The sequence below is a fragment of the Rhagoletis pomonella genome, unplaced genomic scaffold, assembly GCF_013731165.1.
Source record: "Rhagoletis pomonella isolate Grant_MI unplaced genomic scaffold, Rhpom_1.0 Rhpom_scaffold_00004, whole genome shotgun sequence".
NCBI lineage: Eukaryota > Metazoa > Arthropoda > Insecta > Diptera > Tephritidae > Rhagoletis > Rhagoletis pomonella.
Window position 1 is genome coordinate 17010599 of NW_023458558.1, and position 10449 is coordinate 17021047.

A 10449-nucleotide genomic window follows, 5' to 3' on the forward strand; every position below is an offset into this window, starting at 1 on the left:
CTCTTCATCTTCATCTTCATCTTCATCTTCATCTTCATCTTCGTCTTCATCTTCATCTTCATCTTTTCTTTATCTTTATCTTTGTTTTTGTCTATATTGTCTTTACATTAGTCTTTCCCCGCCCAATTGGCGTTTAGCGCAGCTATTCGTTTTGTATACCCGCCATATACTACCTTTACCGTGGCGTTAAATATATATCGCAAACATATCGGAGCTGTAATATTAAGATTCGCTTCAATAATTTGTGTTTAACTTTTTAAACAGGTGGTCACCGTCTTCAAGCAACTCAAAAATATTTTAATTGTGTTTCTTTAAGCCCTTTCTTTTCACGCTTACTATATAGTATTTTATGAATAAGACTTTTTTATAATTTGACTTTTGAAACAGGTGGCAACCCTCCTACATGTAGCTGAAAAATACAGTTTATTCAAAACCATTTCTTTTGATACCCATATTGGGATAATTCATTTAACTTAATAAATAATTTGAATTTGATTTTCGTATATATGGCAACCCTTTAAACAACTAAAACTATATTGCACACCCGAAGGACAAGGCCTTTCATGTGACACCTCATTTTTGAAAATCGAACGAACGATACAGATTTTATGCCTTGGTGTTAAATATTTAACGCAACCTTCTGCGGCAGAGAAATTTTGAATTCGTTTATCTAACATGTGGCAACTCCTTTCATGGAACTAAAGCTATGTTACACACCCGAAGGACAAGGCCTTTCATGTGACACCTCATTTTTGAAAATCGAACGAACGATACAGATTTTATGGCTTGGTGTTAAATATTTAACGCAACCATCTCCGAACTCGATTAAGAAGTTTCACTTCAAAAAAAAAAAAAAAACACTCTTGCTCATATACCCGTAGTTGCGTACGTAACGTATACGCCCCATAGACCGTACGCCCTCATCCTAACGCGTTCACTCGCGCGCCTTAACTTAAAATACATATTATTTAAAAGTAATTAAATATTGGCGTGGGAGTTCTCTACACAGTATTCCTTATGCAAATATATAAGCCGTTTATTTTGAAATTGTTGTGCTTAAAAGACCGGCTACTTCTAGCCGAATGCATCTGTAAGCCGCTCTATCATCATAAACTAAAGATAAAACCGTCTACCTTTGGTTGATGAAGTTGAAGGAATAACCGACGCGTTCAGATAGCAGTAACCGGTCATTTAAGCACAAGAGGTTCGAAGAGACTTATGCCACTTTCAAAATAAATGGCTAACATATTTCTTTCTTCATGTATAAAAAATTTTAGATTGAATTTCGAGTTTGCCAATAAAAATTAAAAAAAAAAATTAATTTATTTTCTTAAATCATAGTCATCTTTTGCTCAGTGTAATTTTTTTCATTTGGTGAGACATTAGCCTTATTACAGGTTCGTGTGTTTTGGCAAGAAGAACATTTGCATCGCTTAGTTTTAACATTTTTATGTAACTTAAATTATTAAAATAAAAAAATCGTAGAATTTCAAAGATTTCAAAATAGCTGCGACAAATGTTCTGCGTGCTGCCATTTTTTTTTTTAATTTCGTGGTGTACTTTTGAAACTTCACAGATATGTTGTGTTCGGTGCCAACATCCTTTGCCTCTAATATGAAAATTCTATTTGAAAACTTCCCCAAATTTTAACAAAAAAAAAAAAAAACAATTATGATTTTTCGAGTGGCAATGAAAAATTTAGTAATTTCGCTACTTTTTCACCTAACTAAACGTTTTAAGGCAAAAATTATTCAAATATGTACTTGATTTATTTTTTGATTGAAATAAAAGCAAGAAGAATACTTTGGCGTTTTTTTTCTGCCGAAAGAAGGTAGTGACACTAAAAACACAACTCCTGAGATGTGCTCATATGTATGTATGTACGTACCACCTGGCTGTACCCAACAAATACTGGAATAACAGTTTTCAAACGTTTGAAAAAATTTTATTTCTCAGTTTGATTTTCAGCATAGTTTATCATTTGAAACTAACTTTTTTCTCAAATTTTTCTCAAACATTGTTTATCAACTTAAGAACGGTTTGAGAAAAAATTTTTTAGCATTCCGTTCCGTTCCATCTGTGTCAACATGCATTAAATAATATTTTTATAATAAACAAAGTGATTTATGTTATATTAAAAGATTTATTAAGAATGACAAAGGAGCTTACGCTCTATTGAAAATGTCATAAATCTAAATAAAACAATCGTTTAAAACTTTTTGGGGAAAAATCGCAATAAATCCCAAAATCTGATAAAAAGTTTGAATTTTTTCCCCTAAATGCATTTTTTAAGAATTCAATGGAGCATAAACACTTTAATTATATATGTATACTCAAAAATTAAATATTTTTATTTTGCAAAAACTTACTTCTCAAACTGTGTTTATGTAACTACATAATTGTAAAACAAACTATGTACCTAATTTTTTACATAAACCATACTTTTCTTTGTTAAACTAACTGTTCCGATCCACTCACGCTTGAGAAAAAGTTGAGAATTCAACAATTCTCAATTTGAAACTAAATTAAAATTTCATATTAAAAATGTGCATTTTACTTTGAGAACGCTATCGAGGATTGAGAAATACCAAATTCATAACAAACCAAAATTAGTATAAAAACTGTAAATGTTTACTCAATCAACGACGGAATGCAATTTATAGAATGCAACATGTATTCCTTTGCAAATCACAAAAATAAGTATGTATGTTTGTACATATGTACATACATACATATCGTCGTTTAAAGTGCAAAACCGCGTATCAACAAAATGCAAAACCGCGTATCAGCAAAATGCAAAACCGCGTATGTGAAGTTGTAGAAATTATTTTCTAGAGCGTAAAAACACTCATATTTCAAAATGGTTCTCTTTTTTATAAAGCAATCGCCTTTCTGGCTAGTATATTTCAGGACGAATGGATAAGGATTGAGCCAAGAGCTTGCGTGAGCTAATCCAATTTTTGGCAGCCAATGTCGTTTTGCAGAATGACGATACGCGGTTTTGTACTTTAAACGACGATATGTTAATACTTAAAAGGAGCCGCCGGTTGGGCTACATATGTACATACATACATATGTATATATTTTCGTACAAACGAGCAAATTTGAAATTGAGGCAGAAAGTAGCGGCCACAATGTTAAATTAATGTAGTATAAGGGAAATTCCCTTTCAGCTTTTACTAATTTAGCCTACCATCCTTACTACGGCCCTCCCAGCTAAGCCACATTCATATGTACATACATACATACATACCGTGCAGAAAATCTTATCAATTGATAAAGATTAACCCACTTTTTGTGAGCTTTTTTTGTAGTTAACTACAAAAAGTTAACTGCAAACTCGTTGAAAAGAAATGCAGGAGTAATGCAGACGCAATCTGGAGATTGTTTTCTTTAAACAAGTTTCTATTTAAATATTCTCATACAAATTTTACTGTAAATACACTTTCTTTCTGCACTTAACAAATTCTATTTTCGAATTGAGGACAAATAAAAGCAAGATCGAAACTTTAGTTCGAATAAGGGACCACCTACAGCAGAATATGTAAACAATAATAAAATGTAATCAAATATCCAAAAGTAGTTAGTTACAAGTTAGGTGACATCTAATGCAGAGGTAAACACCCTTCACAATTTCGCGGCCATCGCCATAGAAATATAGTTAGCTTTCCTCAAATAAAATATATAATAGTGAGTTTAGTTGCTTCCTAATCAACTTCAACTTAACTTATAGTTAGATACATACATTTCCCGCAGGGTATGTAAATATGTATGTGTATTATGTATTGAATCGCTTACGTTGTAGTTGTTGTATGCCGTTTGGTTTTAAACTTTGACTCACCTAAGTGTTTTTTTTTTTTGTTTTCTTTATTATTCCGAGTACGATTGCTATTTCTTTTCTCAGCTGCTGAAGTGAATTCTACAATGTTTTTATTGTTTTGTTTGGCTTTATTGTTGTTGCCTGCGCTTTTCGTATTCTCAATTCGTTATTTGGTTGCTGTTGCCTGTGCTGTTGTCGTTGCTGTTGCTATTGGTGCTGCTGCTGCTGCTTCTAGTTACGACCGCTGCCACTACTAAGAAACCTGTTTTTCACAATTCTTCTTCTATACACTTTTCGCGTACACTTACATGAGCAGAGATACTCGTACACACATATTTAATGCACAAATACATATGAAAATATCATCATAAACACACACACAGGCACGGGCGCGCGCGCGAACACACAAATTTCGCACTTTTTCCTTCTTCACCTTCTGCTAGTTTTTCTATCAATTCGACTGCTTTAAATTTTCCAGATTACTACTACATACATATGTACATACATACATAGAAATATTGAAAGAATTGACTTTATTGCGTTACTTTTCCGTTTTCCGTTTTGTAGTTGTAATAATTTTCGCGTTATGTTGGCCGAACCCGAAACACCACCATGCAAATATCTTTGATTTTCTTATTCACTTAGCCTTCTGCTAGATACGAGTGGCTACCGTGTATTTTCTTCACACTCCCATACATACACATACATACATCTATACAGATCTGCCAAGCTTCAATATGAACGATATATGGATGTGTGCAAGTAAGCACTGTTGCTTTAAGACTGGTTTGATGGAACTTTAATTCATTCTTAAAATTTGTTATTAATACAAACAAACAAGAAATTTTTCAACACTCATTTAAATGTGAAGGAACAAATAGTGACTTCAGTCGTGGATGCCACGTTCCCCCCGTATTACTAACAAACACCAACATTCGACCGTTCCACGTCGAGTCTATCCGATGACTACTGGTACCCAACTCAAACAGACTGACTACTGCTCCAACACACGCTTTGTAAAGTCCAAATAAAATTTTGTTTTCAATTTCTCTTCCAAGCCTGCGCGCTCGTTGACTTACTCTCTCGGTATTGTTAAACATACGCCAAGGTGGTTGCGAAGAACGAACGGCAAAGCACAAAAAACCGTAAACAACATTTGGCCAAGAGTAGCTCTTATGCTCTGTTTCTTCTTATTGCTGCCTATAAACAAATATGTATAGCATGGGATTTGATTATACCCGAGTGTGTAAGTCGATAAGTTTGTTTTTCTTTTTTTTTCATATTAAAATGGTATCTCTGTGAAATGACTAACTACGCTTGAAAATTAGTTGCATGGCATATTTTTATTCAGAGACAAAACGGCAAACATACATACGTACGTACATATGTATGTATTTGTTTTTGGTAAGAGCTTAATTTTCAAGTGGCTACAGCACCAGTTGCTCCACTACACATTTGTACAAACACAAATCATGGCTTCGACCGGTAACAGATGATTAGCAGTCGACGTTCGTTTATTTCATTTCCGATTGTGAGCATTTCGCTTTGCGGTAAACTCTTCAATCAGCAGGGTTGCATTTGTGAACATTTATTTAACAAACTAATGCACTGTCTTTATCTAATTTCGGGTAGCATAATTTCGCGGAATCAAAGAACTTACACGTTACTAACGGACCTAAGCATCGAACTCTGATCAGCGTTGCCATTTTAGCCGTTTTCCGGCTAGATTTAGCCGGTTTTGATAGCAACTAGCCGGAGAAAATTCGATCTAGCCGGCAGCCGATTTGTTAGCCGGTTTGTAAAAAAAAAGTTAGCCGTTTTTAGCCGATTTTACTATTTGCCTAATTTTCAGGTGCAAAAAGTAAACAAGTTGTTCGAAAGCAATAATGCAGACCCAATGAAGATTTTTAATGAACTCAATGTTTTACTTTCGCATCTATGCTCCCTAGTGGTTATTAGCGCGGACACATTTGATCCTATATGCTCCCCGTTGGAACCATACCTTGCTCCATTTCCTCAGTTTTATCACAGTTTTGAAGAGTATTTAAAAACAAAAGTAAGCACAAACGCTTTTGACCACGAAGCCGAGAAAATAATTCGAGAAAATGGTCGCTATTTTGTTATCACTTTAATAATATTACTTTAATAATAAAGGAATTACGCCAACGCCTCCCTACAAATATTGCCACACTAAAAAAAATTGACTTTTTTCGGTTGGAAATGCATTAAGAGTAATTAAACCAAAAGTATTTGTTCAACTACAGCAACAAAAACACAAATATAATGCCGACGAAATAACATCCATAGAGATGTAATGGCAACGGTTAACGTTACATACCTGGAGTAATTTAGACTCAACTGTAAAATTTTGGGCCGAAGTTTATCAATTTCGAAATGCCCTAGGAGAAAACCCTTTTGCTGACCTTTCCAACCTAGTTTTTAGTTTTCTTGTTTTGCCTATAAGTAGAGCGAATATGTGCGTTAAAACGTTAAACGCTATTTTATATATAAGATATGGTTTAAAACGTGAAGAAAAATGCTGCCATAGTTTTACTGTAGATGACGATCTCTTAAAATTAATGAATTCAGGTGATATATACAATAGTGATTCATTTGATGATGAGGAATATACACTCGATATAAATTAATGGTGTTAACTAGTCTTTCGTTTCTTGCGATTTATTTAAATAAAGCATGTGAATTTGCACTAAAATATTTTAGCCGTTTTTTGCCAGAGTCTATGTGAAATTTCACTAAAACATTTTAGCCGTTTTTAGCCGCTTTTTTTTGCCAATCTAGCCGGTCGGCCCAAAAAGTTCTGGCAACACTGACTCTGATAGGTGACAATCGGTCAATATGGAGTAGAGCAGGTGCCCCTAAAAACACGCAACATTCAGTTACATTTCACCCATACAGCCAAATTTAGCTGATTACACATTGCATGTGTTCTTCTTCCATGCTGTATACTTTAAGGCACCACTGCTTTTCATTTAGAGAATTTTAGCGAAAAAATTTTGCGTAGCGATTGTCAATAGTCTACTACTGGATTCGTTGAGCGCTTAACCGCACAGGATAGCCGATAAATCAGCTAAGTATGCGCTAGGGCTTTTGCAGGCCCAGAACGAGGGCGTCCACACCACCGCGTGGAAGGTAATCTCCTGCATCGGTGAGGAAACGGGCTCAAACCTAATCTGGGTTACATTACATTTTTCATTACATTTACATTTTCCTCAAGTTAAAAGGCTTTAGTGTTAACTACATGTATAGCTTCGTCACGGTGAGGCCGTGGTGGCAGAAGACCACAGACAGCAAGGAGTCAGAGTCGCAAGACGTGCAAGTCGATGTGGCAGCTGACTCCACAGCTCTCCAAGCGACTCAGTCGACCACGGTCTCATCGAACAACTAGCCACCAGATCAAGACCAGTACTAGGTCCTGCTTGTGCTCACGGTCCAGGCCCCACGCACGTAGCGCGCAGGAGTTCCTAGCCGACATAGGAAGCTTGGAACTCGACAGGAGAAGCGAGAATGATGTGCGGCTCTCGCATCTTTACGAGCCCATCCTATGAGCACACCGCACTTGGCAATAGCCCAGGTCAACATGCATTATGCGGTGCCTGTTTCGGCGGTTATTCGGAGCAGTTTTTCCACGGATGACCTGGGACTTCGTTAATCCAAAAGTTTACTAGGAGGGCACAATCTAAAAAGATACAGGATACTCATAGGTTTTTGACGGACAACTTCAGGCTAAGATAAGGTAACAAAATGTTGCTCCGTGAAATATGCAATGCCAGATTTTGCACAATTCTTCATAGCTGAATTGCTGAATATTTTAACTGCATTACCAACGTTCCTAGAATCGCGGTGACAAGAACTGGTAACATTTTTTGGGAATAAAATTTTCCAGTTACAAAATCTTCGGTAACGTGCAGATTAGACACATAAGAGGGCACTTGTATAATTTAGGAATCTGGTATGTGACGCTGCTAAGGAGACTCCATTACACCTCCTTCTGCAGTGTGAGGCCATCGGACGTAGAAGTGAGGGGAGCATAGGGCATTTATGGCCAAAACAGGATCACATACACACGCTACCCTAGGGATCAAGTCTTAAATTTCTAGAGTCTGTAGGGCTGGGTGAGGGTGATGGGCTGAGGTCACAATAGACCTACTGGTCGCGATGCTTTATTCTACTGTCTATCTATATATTTACATGGCTATCTATTACCTTTTCTATGTAAAGCTTTTAATACAAATGACGTTAAGCAGATCGGCCTGAAGGATTTTGGTTGAAGGGGGTCCTTATTTCCGTTCTTCGGGATGAAAATTATGTTCGCTCTTCTCTACGCATTTTGTATAATTTTAAACAGCGGTCTAATGACGAAATCTAAGCCCTGCTGGAGCATGCCAGGGAATATTCCATCCGCTCCCGGTGGATTTAGTTATTTAAATGTCTTCACCTCCTACCTGGGGCTGGGATCAGAGCATCTTTCCAGCCAGTTTTCTCTGCTTGTTTTCCCACTATGTTCAGTCCGACTATGTTGTAACCTCCGTCGTACGTTCATGCTTTCACAGCTTAAACGCGTGGATTCCCTTATCTCTGTGTTGTACAAAGTGTTTCTGTAATCTGACCATTCCCCGGTTTGACAATTTCCCAGTTGACCAATTTTCGGACTTTGGTTCTGAGGGGTAGATCCCTGGAGGAACGTACCTTACTTATAGGACAAGTGTTTTCGTATGCATCCACGAGTAATTCATTAAAGTGCTCTGCAGCGTATTCTAGTTCTGTTTTTTCAGCTTATCATTAAACTTCGCCGAACATTTTTTCCTCGGATTCCTTAAAACTCTTTGTATAGAAGGGGTTGCTACAATTCAAACCTAATTTGTTTTATGATCAGACATGGAAGGTTATATCTTCAATCTCTTACTAGCGCTTTCGTTTGAGTTTTTTGTATGTTAATGTCATGGACCTCTTCCCTCGCGCGGGTAACAAAAGTTGGTATATTCTCAATATTAAAGATCTCTAATTTATTACTAACGATAAACTCCAGGCCTTGCTATGCGCATTTTGCTGCGAAAATGCGAAATCGAAAGTCCACTTTCCCGTGTAAGCAGCCAGAAAGGCCTTTTGCAGATGTGAAGAAATAACTTTCGGAAATAAAAATTGTAAATTGTAAAGGTGCGGTTAAACGTGGTATGCTTGCATTTACCTACTCGTTTGCCTGCCAAAATGCCAAATCTAAAGTCAACTTTCCCGCGTAAACCACAAAAAAGTCCTATTTGCACTTTCGGAAATAAAAATTTCAAGGTTTGACTGCAACTGAAATTAGTTGTGCTAGTAATTTTAATTTTAATTGGCAAGTTTTATTTTCAGAAATAAAAACTGCTTTTGAAAGCCACTTTACATGCAAAGTGTACGGTGTACCTGCGCCTGAAATTTCTTTTTGAAATTCTTGAGTTTGGCAGACTTTTAAAAGAACTTGCGTTACTTTACACCTTGTAACTTTTATTTCCGAAAGTGGTTTCTGCAAATCTGCAGAATTACTTTTTAGATGTTTATACGGGAAAGTAGTCTTTCAAGTGTTTGCATTGCTGCGTCTTACTGTACTTATAGACTTAAAAAAATTCGTGCGTTCTAGGTATGGACTTAAATAAGTTTATATAGAAATGCAATAACTTAGCTACAATGTTAAAAAAAAAAACAACCAGCATTCGGTAGAAACTGACAGCCCTATTCCCACGCCAATGACTAAACTCAATTATTGCCGCAAATTTATTTTAATCGTTCTAATGGTGAAAATTGTTATTGTATTATTGTTATGACCTACTGAGTACGCGACAAATTCGAAACAATGCTTATATGTATTGTTTTAGGCGCAGCAATTGTGACAATAGTCATACGATGAATTTTAGCAATGTTGTGGGAATAGGGCTGTTAATCTGTCAAATTGTAAAAATACCTCACTTATTAAATTTACTTTATGACATATCGACACGATTAACAGGTCTATTCTGCAAATTTTATTACCAAAAAATGTTACCTCTTCTTGTCACCGCGATTCTAGGTACGTTGGTAATGCAGTGAAAATATTCAGCAATTCAGTTATGAATATTTGTGGATATTCCTGTATTGCATATTTCACGGGGCAATATTTTGTTACCAGCTTATGAGATGGTAATCAAATTTACCGGTTGCAAGAGAGCAAAGAATGCGAAAAAGGTTTAAAAATTGACAGACACTTTAATTACCGGTTACAAAATTTATGTTACCAGCGCAGAATAGACCTGTAAAGCTCAACCCAGAATTACAGCGGACGACGTGGTTAACTATTAACCGGTCAGATCTGTTCTAATTGGTTCATGGTTTTTGATAACTTATACGTATTTCCTTGTCTCGACAGAATTGTCTAATGTAAACACGCCGAAAATTACAGCTTTTGATTTCCTATTTGCAATGACACCCTGTGCCGCTTATATACTTGTTCACTCTAACACACAAACCACCGCTTTGCCCGCTCGGATCTGCTATCTCTGTCATGTGGCATTATCGTTCCAAATAACAACAAAGCACAGTAATCGGAAGCAGAAGCAGCGAAAAGCGAAAAAGGTCGGAACAATTATTGACAGAACTTC

The 10449-nt window shown here is 36.3% G+C and overlaps 1 protein-coding gene across 1 annotated transcript in view; it reads right to left on the bottom strand.

Moving 5' to 3' along the window:
- The window catches only part of LOC118738127, a 33522-nt gene extending 28721 nt beyond the window's left edge, over positions 1–4801 (bottom strand). The window contains exon 1 of the mRNA XM_036469049.1: positions 3842–4801. The gene's annotated coding sequence lies outside the window, so the exon portion shown is untranslated. The remainder of the gene's footprint in view (positions 1–3841) is intronic.
- Between the last annotated feature and the right edge of the window lie 5648 nt (positions 4802–10449).